Genomic DNA, 13,033 nt, shown 5'->3' on the forward strand with positions numbered 1-13,033 from the left:
TAATACTTAAGACTGCACTTTCAAGGTAATAAAAAAGTCTCACATTAGTAACTTTTTCCCCTTTCAATAAAAAAAAAAAGGTGAGACTTTTGAGTGAACAGATTTAATGTGCCCGCATGGCAAATGCACTGACACATGAATTACTGAAATCTGTGGGGTGAATAATCTCCTCTTTAAGTAGTATCCAAGTATCAGTTTATGTAATTAACATATTAAAAACACATACATGATTATTTACACAATGAATCATGGCAGCTCCAGAGTCATTGGTTTAGCATAGACACTTCTAAGAGCATTTTTAATTTTTTTTCTCTTTATTTTCATACGGTAGAAAATATAATAAAATGACCCAAATAAATCATAATTTTATTATTGTATATAACCAAATAGAGATCACATCAACCTGTTTCACAAGACGATGAGCATAACAAAACACTGAGCAGTTGATAGTCCTGCTAGCATTTATCCTTATAGACACTTGCTGCCAAGTATTCAGTTTGTATGTATGTGAGAGAGAGGGTGAATAGTAGGAAGCAAAGATCTACTTTATTCTCCTTTGTTGGACCAGCATCAATAGCATCCTTGTACGCTGCTCACTTCCCATCATGCCAACAGAGAGCCTTAAAGGGTGTTTTAGATTTTCTGAATCAGAGGTAAATTCAGTCTTTGTCATTAGTGAAGTGAGTGTTAAGGGGGGCAGCTAAAGCCAGGTGCCCCATAGAACATTGTTGGGATGAGGGTGCAGTAGTATAAGATTATTTCTGTGCTGGCCAAATGAGTTCAAAACCGAGAGACTGGGTAAAAGAAGGAAACATGTAATTGATGAACATATGTGAAAGTCCTTCCTGATAAAGTGGTTAAGTATTTTGGCACTGGAAAAAATTACATAGTTGGTTGCATCCAAAAACCCAAGTGACAATGACACTTGAACTTAGGACTTGAAATATCAAATGTTTCTCTCAACTAGCATCTCTCCAGAATGTGAGTTAGGTTTGTAAAGATCATACAAAGATCAGTTTTTTATCCATCAAAACAAAGCAAAACCCCCACAAGCCAGCCATGTAGCTATGTGTAAATTACAATGCAACAGGCATTATCTCTAGAGTGTTACAAAATATGAAATTTCCCCTCTCTGGGTATTATCAGCCAAACTACTGTAGTAGTATTTCTCCAGATGTTGACCAACTTCTCCAGAGCCCAGAGGTCAAGCTTTATTTGAAGGGGCACAGCATGGAGGCTAGAAATCCCTGCATCTGAAAGGAAGAATGCTCTGATCAAGACTATCATGCTAAAATAGTATTTTGGGGTCATATTTCAGTACTGAGGTCAGGGCTCCATTATAGCACTGGGCACTCGACATTTAACTTAAATACTCCACTCAAAGCAAGATAGAGATATTCAAAAGGCAACAACTGAGTAAACTGGAGGAAGGAGTGGGTAGTCCCGATGATGCAGGAGCAGTCTTACATCCTCCTCAAATTATAAGTATAATAACCTCTGGGAATAGAATATCTGAGCCAGAGGATACTGCATAATGGTGATTCTATCCCAGTGGGGAAAGTGCTACATGCACCAAACAACAAATCATATCTCCTTACAGTAGGCTTGAATATTAAATGCTTTGTGCCCCTGCATTTCCTGATGACTTCACTGGGAGCTCTGGTTGTAATATCACCTGTAAAACTGAGACTAATCTGATTTGAAATGGGTTATGTGTATGTGTAGTTACATAGACAGCTAGATATACACCCACACCCACATATCATGTACATACTATTTTTTACAGTCCTACTACAAACCACACTGGAGGCAAGGATGTGATATATAACCTAAAATTCCATCTGCCTGTCTGTCCATCCATGTGTCTGACTATAACATTTCCCCAAATCGGCTTTTTGTGGGATGGCTCCCATATTTCTATGAAAAAAAATGCCACAAACTTTGTGCATGTTTTGGAAGAAAAAACTGTTGGTCTAAAACAAAATATTGAGGGTTTTTCTCAAAACTAGAACAATTTTTATTAAAAAGAAATGGGCTTATTTTCAAAAGAGAACATTTCATTTTTTTCATGAATTTGGAGAAAAAGTCAGTAAATCCAAGTGAATGAAAAATTATCAGACTTGAAGGTTTTTGAAATGTCTTTAAATATTTTCTGAGGCCTTTGTAATAAATGCCTCCCTAAGGGATGAGAGACTTGCAAGAAAGATGTGGGTTTTCCCCTAGAATGAAAGTTTTACCCTTGCAGATTGGTTTTACGGTGGGCAAAACATTCACCCAGAAATTGCAGAGTCATCGGCTAGTTATCTCATTGAAAAGAAAAAGCTTTTGTCACCACAGAGAACTAGAAACTGCTTTATTCTGCTGGAAGTCTATGCAAAGCCTCCATCCCAGTAGATGTCTATCTTCTTTGTGAGGACATATAAGGGCCAAACATCATCTTGTAGCATGACACCAGTTAGAGAAGTAATGCTGTTGATTGTACTGACCTGGTCTCATAAGGTGACAAGAGAAACTGATAAGAATTACTGCTGTCAACATGCATTAACTTCCATGTGAATTTTCACTTGGAAATCCCCAACCTTGTGGGGAGAATACGAAGAGCAGCTATTCTCTAATTCCACTCCTCCTTACCTACAAAACCTGATCTTTCCCTGCCTCTGTTTGCTCTTTGCTTGACTTGTTGAATTCACCTTGATTTTTCTATGAGCCTGTTCTGTATAGGTTCTGTTCTTGCCTCCCTGGTGCCCTCACGAATCATCTGTCACCAGTGCTCATGTGACTCCCCTTTACCATAGTATCTAAGCACATCATAATCTCATGTATGTATCCTCAAAATGTGCTTGTGAGGAAGGGAAGTGCCATTATCATCATTTTACAGAGAAGGAAACTGAGGCTATGTCTAGACTGCATTGCTATGTTGGGATACCGGAAGTATTCCAAAATAGCAATGTTGTATCCAAGGAACATGTCCACTATTTTGAAAATATTTTTGAAATAGTGGAGGCGCTGTTTCACCATCCCTGTAAACCTCGTTCTATGAGGAATAATGGATGGCTCAAAAGAACATTTTATTTTGAAATTTGGCACTGTGTAGATGTGCCAAATTTTGAAATAGCCTCTTTCGAAATTAAATCGAAAAAGATACACAATTTGCATACTACAAATTGCATATCTTTTTTTGATTTTTTTACCGTGCCGTTTAGACGTAGCCTGAGATAGTTAAAGTGATTTACACAAGCTCACAGGGAAAATCTGTAGAACAGAAGCGATTGAACATGGATCTTATGATTCTGGGTTAGCACCATTAGTGATGCTCTTTCTTCTGATTATCATGAAATCAGTTGTATTGGGAAGACAGCCAAGGAGTATGGAAACTGAGCCTAAAGCAGGGTTCATCTTATACTTCAAAACAATATCGATCTTCATTTTTGTGGTAGTGGTTTGTTAAGCAAACTGGACGTGAATGAATGATCTTTTATGACTTTGTATATCATACCCCAATAACTGGCAAAAAAAGAACTATTTATCTGATTAGGATGTTCTCCAATTTAATATTGCCTTAAAAGCAAAATTACTGTGACAGATGATATTTCTGCGTCCAAAGGCATTTTATGTTATGTTTATTTATTTGTTTCTATTCTTTCTACCTATCCTAAGCTCTTAATGGCAACAAATCTTTAAATCCACACAGCCCATAAAACACAACTAATAACAAAATAAAGAATTGCTATGCTTGTGAACATTTGCTTGTATATAAATAAGATAAGCCTTTTACATTAATTCCCTTGCCCTCAAACTACCCTCTTCCCAAATGCCTGAAGAAATAAACATGGCTTTTTTCAGCATACCCAAATGGTTAGCAAATCTGGCTATAAATTAGCCCTTCCCTTCCCCAAAATGCAAATTGGATGCCTTTTGCAATTTAATGTTTCAAAACCAAAAGAGAGATCATAAATGACAAGAGCACTGGATAATTATTTATAAAGATACTCACTCTCAAGAAAGCAGTTGACTGAATTATTTTAAGTGTCTAGTAAAACAAAATCTGGGGAAAGGTAATGGAATGTGAAAAACTGTTCCTAATCCATAGGAAATCCAGTTTGTTGTGCATGATTTAAAAAAGCATTTCTTTTCTCTAAAACAAATGCTTGTGGCCCAGCATGACAGCCTAGTGACGTGAGCTCGGGTGATTCTTAAACGGGGCCATTTGCAATAGTAAATACAGTGGTTCTGTCTATTTTTGTGGAGTACTTGAGCATTTTCTCTAAATAATGGGCCCCTTCCTTCTTGTTCTATGTTTAGTAAGCTCAAACACATTCCTGTAAGTATTTTGACAGAGAAGTGTCTCCCTTTCTGTGTAGGTGAGGTATTTATATGGCCCCTATAACCAGCTGGACATTTTGCAATCTTTAATCCTCTCAACACCCCTGCAATGGATAGCAGGGCAGCTAATCCCATTTTACAGACTCAATAATGGAGCTAAGTGACTTGCCCAAGATCATACGGAAGTTAGTGGCTAGCAGGAAATTGAATCTGGGCCTCCTAAGTTTCTGGCTACTGACCACTGGATCATCATTTCTCTTCTTTTCCCATTGCATCCCCCAGTTTTCTTACCCAAATCAAGCAATGCTTACTCTTTCTGCCGTCAGGGCTGAATAGGAGTGACCTACATTTCTGAATGTCAATCCATGTAGAAGAGAGAGGTTTTTGACCATTGAATGTGAATCACATTTAGTTGAGGGCAGGATAGTGAATATGAATCTGGAGTCAGGGTTTGGGGGCTAAGATAGAGGATCTTAAAAACCATTTGGCAGCAGATCACAAGAAGGAGGCATACAGATGCCTATAAACTACTAATAAAATAATGTTTCAGAAAGTTGTGCAGTAGTAATAAATTGCCCAGCGTCAGTCAGATTGTGGATCCCCTTGGTTCAGGTTTGCATTTGAGAGTCACAGCAATATATTTCTTAGGGCTCCCATAAGAGCTAGGAAGCTAAATCTAACATTTTCAGCGTGCATATATCTATTTTTGTCCTGTGATTGATAGAATGAATAATCATACCCAAAAAGATAAGCAATAGTGTCTGTCTAGAGTGGTGTATATCTCTGAGTATATGTACATGAAGGCATGCTGGTAGTACACATCACGTGCATATACGCATGTGCACACATCCATGTATGTATGTGCATGCTCTCATGAGGTGTAAGTAGCGAGGAAGCAAACAGATGTGTATGCAAAGAAAAAGCAACTACGTGTGTGTGTTTTCCTAGCCTGGATGTAAAGACCAGGCAAACTCTCAATCAAATAAGTAGTGAGAGTGGGGAAAAAGATGAGATTGCAGTTGATTATGAGTCTGGCAGCAGATGTTCTACACAAATCTAGCTTGCTGCATCCAGTCTGTTTCCATGGTGATGGAATCAGTAATTGTTGAGCTCAAGCGCTCTCCCCTCCTCTTCTCCCAGCAAGGTGGAAGCTGGATATGAGTCTGAACTCTCCCTAGACAATTGCCAGGCCCTAAAAAAATAGCAAGAGGGCTGACGGAGTGGGAGAGATACAGAGACAGGGCACTATTGTTTTCCCCTTTATGATACTAGAAGTGAGGCGCTCTTCCTAGGAAATACAGTCTCGGAAGATGCTAAATAAATGGGCAGGAGTTTCCCTGAAATGGAGGCTCACTGTGATTGGCTGCTGTTTCCTATGTTCTTGCCAATTGGAGCACAATTGGGCTCCAACACTCTAAACATAAGCAAAGCTACATGCTTATTCTTTTGGACTCGAACTATACACCAGGCAAAGGTGTGCAAAGGAGGGGGGTCTCCTTTCACATAGCTAAACTGAACACGGATCTCATTAAAGAGCTTCATCGGAGACCATCTGCTATTGAAGCACATTGTTCCTTTCACAGAAAGCATTAAGTCATTTCCTTGCTCTAGTATAGGAGGCAAATTTGTCATCAGGAATGATGGAGCTACAGGATCTCTGTAAGTAAATCTCTGTGTATACTTATCCTGGTATTTCAGTCTGAGAACAGATCAATAAATAGTTTATCCGCCAAGAAAGAGGAAGGCAGATTAGCAACCTCTGTAAGTAGCACAAAGAGGGGCTTTCTGTTTGTTCGTTTCACAACTAGCTAGATATGGTTTTATTAATGTCTCTAGACATCAGATGTATATTAGTTAGCGATCAGCTGCTTGTATTGTGTGGGTTATCATTTAGCCTAATTAGGATTAGTATATGGAAGGGGTTTATCTTTTGCAATGTAATTCAGACAGTTCCTGTTTTGTTTTTTTAAAGGAATGTGAATCTCTTACACCAAATCACATGGAATAGAAAACTACAGACACAAAACTAGGAGCTGTCCGTATGTGGTCACAGGGATGTGTTGTCGGCAGGCACATTTTTGTAATAATCTATAAAGCACTAGTTTAGAATCCAGCCAAAACCAACTATTAGTTGGTAATCATCCATCTTTGTTGTAAACATAGTGAATCATACCTTGGTTGCCCTTTCTTTAGGTTATTTTTAAAAATTAATTTCAGCAGCAGGCTCCCTTCTGTTTTTAAACTTTGAACTAGGAAAGAACCCTTTGTTACTTCACTGAGCAAGTGAATGCAGGGCAAGCTCAGAGTTACCTTCTTCCTTCAGGTGAGGGCATACATTGGAACTTGATTCTCCTGCCTCTTGGGACTTTTCAGTTTAGATCCTATAAAGCAGATGCTGCATAGTTTTAGAGTCAGTGGAGCAAATTCATCCATTCACTGAAGTCAGTGGAGTTCTACCAGCCCGTAATTTGACCTATCGTTGTTTACATTTGATCAGGCACTTGTCATTGGATTGAGAGCTTTACCACTCAAAGCTCTTTGATGACACTCTCCATGTGCAGTTCATTTATCCAGGTCAGGGCATCATGCAGGAGAAAGGATAAAATGAGAAACAACAAGAATTTAGAAAAAGTTTCTGTATTTTATTCCATTGTGGTCACATCTGTCTATGCTCTTTGGGAGTTGTTATAACCAAACTTAATGTGAATGCAGTATGAAGCTGCGTCTAGGGATTCACTGTCGGCATGGTGTGTGCACATGAAGAGTTAATCCCACAGTTTCCTTTCTCAGTGCTAACAACTACCAGAAGCCTAATTTGCCACACTACTGTCTGAAAATTTCATCCCAAGAGTCTCCTTTTCAGACATTGCTAAACTGAACAGTTTTGCTCTCTAGATATTTCCTCACATATTGTGGCAGGTAGAAGTACTATACTACAGTCATTCCTTCCATGAAAGGAATAGACCCTGGTTAGGATGTTGTATCTGGAAAAGTGTGTGTGTATGTGTGTGTGTAATTTTCAAGTACTCTCTGATTAAAATGATTTTTTTAAAATATGGAAGGTGGGATTCCATTATATTAATACAGCCAAAATGCCTCCTAGTGAAAGGTGGCTCTGCTAATTATTTGTGAATGTTTAATATAATTCATTGCTAATGCCGAAAGACTATAGGTTAAGCCTGAATTCTTGATGTTGGTGAACACTACAGTATTGGTCATGGCTTTCAACATTTACCGGTAATCCTGGGGGCAGCTTTTATTAAAATAGTGCCCAGAGATATCTTGTGACAATTTTACTACTGATTTTGCTGATCTTTGCAAAGGGGATAGATGATATGTTTGCAACCATTGGCTATCATTCGGGAACTTAGTGCCATTTAACACTAATGGTAAGTAATAAAAACTAAATCCGGGAAACAAGATATCTGCTGTGTTACTGGACAGCTATTCACCTATTATATATTGGCATCTGCATGGCTAAAACATCACCACATATGACAGGCCAAGCAGAGGGAGGCACCGTCACTCACTATCCCTCTGTGTCAGTGCTGAGACACATTGCAAGGACAGCTGGATGTACTGCCTAGAATGTACCTCAGCTCTGCATGGAAGGCACTGAAATACACACTTAAATTCCATAAAGCAATGGCTTTCTGCTTTCTGCTTTCTGCCCTTTCTTATGACTGATAACATTTGGGATGCAGAAAAATATATTCTAAAGTTATTACAGTGCTGAGATCTGAATTCTTGCTTCACAAATGTAGTCCAGACAGAAAATAAATGTCAAGTTCAGACACTATCGTTAACTAAATACTATTTGACTGACAGAACTCCTATGTCTCCCATAACGTTGTTTGAAAGGATTTGTTTACTTGTCAATCCCTGTGTGTTAACAGATAAAAGGAAGGGTATAGAGAGAGAGAGAGCCTTTAATTGTTAAGCTTCAGTAGTGGATCATAGCAGTCTCTGGTCTTAACCGACTGTGGTGGCTGAGTTAAAAAAGAATCCATGCTGCAATTTTGAATGAGACTTTTGCCCTTATAGTATATAGAGCAATTATTTGACGTCGATAGAGGCATGTTGCATATTAGACTGTAAGCAAACAATGTCAGAATCACAGATAATAAGGAGTTTAGCAACAGAAGAGCAGGTGAACTTCAGTGAGGATTGTGACATGTTGGCAGCAATCAGGATATATTGTGCTGAAGGATGCCATCTTGGGGTAGCTTTAATTTCTTGGGTAGACTTGGAAAACACTTTAAGTGGGCTCCTGAGTCTTTGAAAAATGTTTTTCCAGTTTCCACCAGCTGTGGATCTGGCCCACATTTTTTGCTTACATTTTACTTGGGAAATAAACTATGAGTCCTCATTACAAAGACCTTTTAATTGTTTCCCCTTTCCTGCAGCAAGAATAACTCCTTAAAATAATACAAAACCAAATGTCATAGACATTGCACAGTCACTTGCTCCTAGCTGTTAACTTGTCACAACTTGCTTTCAGATACGTGCATTTACTGTGCTAACCATTTCTCTACAGTTCTTAGGACACTTGTAGAGCCTCATTTACATAACATTAATCTTTACCCAGCAAATACAGCAGAAGGTTAGAAGGGATGCTTCCTTTAACAGAGAAATGGCAGAGCCGATGGCTGTAAATTTTAAATAGTTTCTGTGTATTTGTACACAGTCTAAAGGTATTTAATTGTAATATTCCATGTTTCTCCAGGAACTTAACCTGCATTTCATTTCAGTGGAAACACTGTTGCCATTCCCAGCTGAGGTGAACTGTTCACTGCATTGAGTCTAAAGCCACCAGTGTCATCATTTTGCCAACCCCATGCTTAGTTTCACCCTATTCATCAAATAAGTCAACACACCTTATCTGTAAAGCCAAATTCCACTTGCCATGTAGGTAGTGGAGGAGATAAAATCACAGGTTACTCTGAATAAAACTGCCATGCACGATAACATCAAATGAAAGCAGGTTTTATTTTTTTGTTTACTTGTGTGGTGAAAATATTTTAAGAAAAGGTTAATCTGCAGTAAAAAAAAAAAAAAAAAAAAAATCATCCAACTTCAAATATTGGCCCAATAACAGGTTCCTCACCATGTAAACTGTGTGTGCACAGGTGCATGTGTATGTGCTCACACAGGGAAATAGCACAGAATGAAAATGAAACAGCAAGAAAACAAAAGATTGAATCATGAAAGCCCCTTGATTAGCTTGACTCCCATTTTGTTCAGCATTTTGCTGCATTAATCTGAAAACGTCTATGCTTCACAAAAGTTTTCTGAACAATAGGAACTGTCAACACTGGCAGATTTTACAGACCTGCAATTGTTTCTGCATTGTCTTAAAGCTCTAGGTGGAATGCAAAAAGATTTTTGGCAGTTGTTCAGGAATGCTCTAGTAAAGAGGACTCACATGTTGCTTATCTCACATATGTCATTTGCAATTAGAGTGCAGCTTAGCACAGAACTTTAGAAGCTTGCTTAACCCAATGCCAGTGTTTTAATTGTATTGTATCCACTTAATTTTTTTCTGAAAAGATCACTGTACGAAGATCTTAAACCCTCAGAATTGAAAAGCAAGAAGCCTTACAAATTAGAATGATATACATCTCAGAGTTCTAGTAATGTCACCCATTCTCTCTCTTACAGTTAGGGCCTGATTCCCATATTACCCAGGTTTTACAGTGGTATAAATTCTTTGATTTCAATTAAACTACTTCTCATTTACACCAGCATGAGAACAGAAGTGAGTTCTTTGATGATATGGGGGCTTAAGGAGGCTGCAAAAAAAAATTTAATGTATCTCGTCTTGGTAAGACTCATCCATAATTACCCCACTAATCACTACCAGGTCTGTTTGATTATGCCCATAGCTCGTGGGCAATTGACTTGAAACCTTCTTGCTGATCAACATAAAAATGCTTTCAGTGCTGTGCAGTAACCCATCTGCTACATGGTCATCTCAGAAGAGTATTGCCACTGTCCTCAACCACCTTTCTCAATATGCATACCCTGATCCTCTAAAAAGGGACTTCCTGGGAAGACAAGGGATCTCTCCACTGAGTCAGCCCCACTCCTTTGCCATCTCACTAATCCTCAAAGAGATTTATTGGCCAGTTACTCCCAGCTGCTGATAAATCAAAAACCAGCCTTTTTTAAAAAATCACAAAGGCCATCCCAAACCCCATTCACATGAGAGGGATAATGCCTGAAGTCAGATTCTTGGCACATTAAGAAAAATGTTATTTTCCCCTTGCCTCCCACAATGACCCAGAAACACCAAAAACCAAACCATAGCCCCCTCTAAAAATTAAGAATAGTAAATACATTAACAATACAATACAAAATATAACCAGTGCTATTCACAAAATGCATCTTCCAACATATAACTTCCTCTTTTTTCCATCTTGCCAGCCAGCACTGGCATTCTTGGGAGAACTGTGGTGGACAGCAGTGGGCATCACTAGCGTACAGGCAAGCCTTACATATTAGACCTTCCCTATTCCATCCTGATGTTGCCAGTGGTTATAATGGGTGGCAGCAAGAAGAAGGTATAGAACAGCCTTAGTGTAATAGGTCCCCCATTTTAACTGAAAATACTGCTCTTTGGTCTATTTTTGGCACCGCACAAGTGGCTCCCCGAGGGGAGGTGCACCGCTCCTGGAAGTACTGCAATACCAGGTCGATGCGTGGAGTGGACGGAGCAAGCTCCTGCTCTTTGGTGAGGAGGGGACCGCATCAAACAAAGTAGCAATTTTTATATTAGTTCTCCCTCTCCTGAAAGTGTTATTAACTTTAGGAGGACTTCTATCTGCTTTACTTGCTGAAGTAGCAGCAGTAGTCCACTTATTAGAGGAAGTGATGGTAGTCACCTAAAATTTGGGAGACCTAGGGTGAAGAACCTGATCTAGTAAGAGCAGCCATATAGGTACCTGAAAGAGACTTATTTCCCTTTTCACATCTATTCCAAATGCAATATACATGTTCACTTATAATAAAGATTCAATTATCCCCCAAGTAATGAGGGACATGATGCTCATTTCAAAAAGCAAACTGACTGGTGATGTGCAGTAGTCCTTGGTATCGGTGATCTGCAGAATTTATAAGATCATTAGGAGAGGTTTTAGTACTTGCAAACGCTTCAAGAGAAAGCCCTTCTCCTGCAGACTTTACAGTATGAACTCTGGCAGGCACATCCATTTAATGAATTCAGTGCATAAAGTGTACTGCCTACCAAAACATGCCAAAGTCAACCCTCAGGGGGACATGACATACATGACTCTCAGATAATCAAGAAATTTGTTTAGCTTGGATCTGAAAAATCAGAGCTCTACTGTATGGTGCTAATTCAATCTTGTAATGTGATAAAAGGAAGACATTCATATTGTTATTAGTCCACTGTCAAATTAATGTGTCAAACATTGTACTTTGAATCTGAATTGGTGGACTGCATTTGTCAGTGCTATTGTTGTAGTGAAGAGAGTGCTCATTATTAGTTAGGAACCCCAGTCTGGTAGTCTTCTTTTTTTTTTTAAACTTCATTTCCTCATAATGTGAAATATCATGCTGAGAAAAGCTTTTACAAGTATATGTTTCAAGATTCTCCTCCTAAAGCATGTTAGATGCTACATAAAAGGTTTTTCAAGTGAGGATTTCGAATATAAGTAACCTTGCAGCCTGACCGATGGATCCACTTCCAATTTATACTTCAGAAAAGGTTTCTACCCAGACATCATTACAGCTGATAAAAAGGAAATTTAGAAATCATGTCTGTAGGATTGCCATTTTATCCTGGCACCCACAATAATGAATAGCTAAAAATGGGGAAGAAGGTGAAAAGATTTGAATGGGTTCACACTTATAAGAAAAATGCATCCCCAGATGCTAAGAATTAATAGAGTAGCTCCAGAGTAAGATACACCTGATGTGACAGAAAGTGAATTTCTTTTTTAACCTCACAAAGGTAATTTCAGAATTGAAAAATAAACAATGAAAGGTTTTAGCTATCCTTCGATGTTGTACTGTGATAACTCTCTGATGATATCTTTGGGCTGGATCATCTGTTTGGGGATCTAACGTATAGCAAAGGGCAGTGTTGTGTTGTACTGTCCCTGGAGCAACGCAGCAAGTCACTGTCTCCCCTAGTCTCCCTTCTGCTCCTATACCAGACACAGCACATGCTTCCCGAAGCACTGATGTAACTATACCACTGGGCACACCTGGAGGTAAAATCGAGGCTCTGTCCACTCCCGTCCCTTTTTGCCCACCCATGTGAGGAACTGTGGGGGGAACAAACCGATGCGCCGAATCCCATTTATCCTGATATGCAGGGAGTTAATTTAAGGGAGTATAAATCAGGTGACTGGGCAACAAAATGGCCAATGAAATTCATTGTTGATGAATGCAAAGTAATGCACATTGGAAAACATAATCCCAAATATAGATATGAAATGATGGGGTCTAAATTAGCTGTTAGCAGTCAAGAAGGAGATCTTGGAGTCATTGTGGATAGTTCTTTGAAAACATCCGCTCAATGTACAGCAGCACCCAAAAAACTAATGGGAATCGTTAAGAAAGGGATAGGTAATAAGACAGAAAAACCATTACCTTTATATAAATCCATGGTAAGCCCAAATCTTGTGTGCAGGTGTGGTCAACCCATCTCAAATCAGATATGTTGGAACTGTAAAAGGTTCAC

At 38.9% G+C, this 13,033-nt stretch overlaps 1 protein-coding gene across 3 annotated transcripts in view; it reads left to right on the plus strand.

Annotated features, from left to right (window-relative positions):
• Window positions 1–13,033, plus strand: part of ELMO1 (engulfment and cell motility 1) — a 449,588-nt gene that overhangs the window by 342,247 nt on the left and 94,308 nt on the right. Inside the window, exon 1 of one of the 3 annotated variants that reach the window (XM_006124065.4) lies at window positions 2,054–5,982. The exons of the other annotated variants lie outside the window; for them this stretch is intronic. The gene's annotated coding sequence lies outside the window, so the exon portion shown is untranslated. Of the gene's footprint in view, window positions 1–2,053; window positions 5,983–13,033 lie in introns of those variants that run through there. 3 annotated transcript variants of the gene reach the window in all.

Source organism: Pelodiscus sinensis, chromosome 2, assembly GCF_049634645.1.
Source record: "Pelodiscus sinensis isolate JC-2024 chromosome 2, ASM4963464v1, whole genome shotgun sequence".
Classification (NCBI taxonomy): Eukaryota; Metazoa; Chordata; order Testudines; family Trionychidae; genus Pelodiscus; species Pelodiscus sinensis.